This window comes from Sinocyclocheilus rhinocerous, unplaced genomic scaffold (assembly GCF_001515625.1).
Source record: "Sinocyclocheilus rhinocerous isolate Xijiao unplaced genomic scaffold, SAMN03320098_v1.1 scaffold671, whole genome shotgun sequence".
Taxonomy (NCBI): Eukaryota; Metazoa; Chordata; class Actinopteri; order Cypriniformes; family Cyprinidae; genus Sinocyclocheilus; species Sinocyclocheilus rhinocerous.
This window is the reverse complement of record NW_015625021.1, coordinates 640,962-642,757: the sequence shown is the minus strand read 5'-3', so window position 1 is coordinate 642,757 and position 1,796 is coordinate 640,962. Positions and strand designations below refer to the sequence as shown.

General features: G+C 26.1%; 1 protein-coding gene across 1 annotated transcript in view; it reads right to left on the bottom strand.

The window, feature by feature from the left end:
- LOC107747334 (protein ABHD8-like) overlaps positions 1-1,796 on the bottom strand; it is a 14,603-nt gene that overhangs the window by 12,299 nt on the left and 508 nt on the right. The gene's annotated exons all lie outside the window — the stretch shown is intronic.

The following is a 1,796-nucleotide window of genomic DNA, read 5'->3' as shown; positions in this document are numbered from 1 at the left end:
AATGCAACGTGTGCAACGTGTGAAAATACAGTATAAATCATTATAATCCGTAATTATGTCCCCACTGGATGCCTCGTTTATCACAGTATGGTAAGTGGCGTAACATTTCCGTCTCACGCTTGAGGTATTCGGCCAATCATAACGCACTGGATAGCTGGCCAATCAGAGCACACCTCGCTTTTCAGACCGATGAGCTTTGTAAAAATCGACGCGTTTCAGAAAGGCGGGGCATAGAGGAGAAACAATAATGTACAGTATGTGGAAAATAATGTGTTTTTTGAACCTTAAACCGCATAAACACATTTCAGTACACCAAATACACAAAATAATGTTATTTTTAGCAAAATCATATGACACCTTTAAAATACAAATGAATAAAAACTATATAGACATTTAAAAATGTAATAAAATAACAAAAACACAACATAATTACTAAACTTTTAACTGAAATTAACATGAAAGTAGAACATATATATATATATATATATATATATGTGAAATAAAATCTAATTCAAAATATTAACAAAAATTTCATCTGGTATTAAAAACAGGTGTTATCAAATTAAGAAAAATAAATAAATAAATAAATAAATACATTAATAAGTAAGTAAATAAATGTGTACATTACTGAAAATTAAATTGTTTTTCGCACTGCTTTTTAAAAAAAAAATTTTTTTTTATGGTAGCACAATTTTAATGAGTCTAATAATATACAATACTTGATTCTCTTCATTGGTTAAAAAATTGGGTAAGATTTTATGAATATGAGGGTCAGATTCAGTCCAACTGATCATAAACATTTTCTTCAATTCACATAATATATAACCACTATTTTTTTTTTATAAACTGTGAATATTTTAAACAATATCATAACTCATTTTTAACATTTAAACATAAGTTTGGAAAAGTACTTCTTCTGTTTTCCTGAAGCTCAAACATTACAGCATAGCACTAGTAATGCCAAGACCATGGGTGTGATACTAAACATGCATGAACTGATAAAAATATGTGCCTTCAGTGCAGTGTAAGTTTCTTCAGATAAACCAAATGCATCAAGCAAATAAATGTAAATAACCTAAGAGGGTAATTGAGAAATTAACAAAAAAATAAAAAATAAAATACAATTTGGGATCTCTGCAGCTGCCTCTAACAATAAAATATGATGGTCAAATTTTCTCACATCATTGTAAAATAAATTATTTCTAAGATATGGTCCCCTTTTGTACAATTTGGTAATTGGTAGATAAAGTTGTGATGACTGTAATTTGAAATTAAACATGAAATTATTTATTTTATTTTTTAAGGGTATGTTGTCATACTTCAACCTGTATATATAAATATTTTGTATTTATTTATTTCATTATTTATTTCTATAATTGCTTATTTAGTGTTTTTGAATGATACATGTTGGGGTGGGAAAATTGTATTCTCTATATAACAATAACAATAAAAACAATTCTGCACATTCCACAACTCATCAGTGTCAACACTTATGTATGCCCCTAAATGAAAAAGAGTTTTCAAAATTTTCAAAAATTTCAAGAAAAACATCATGAACAAGTTTTTCCAACAATTCAATGGGTCAAACTGACCTGTAACATAATAAAAACATATCATGAATTTTAGTATCAGAGATACTATTTTAGTTAATATTAATATTTTAAAATAGGTTTTTATTTTGATATTTTCTGGTTCATTTTATGTTTTGTTAATTTTGTTGATTAATTTTTATTTCAGTTCATATATATATATATATATATATATATATATATATTTTTTTTTTTTTAATTGTATTG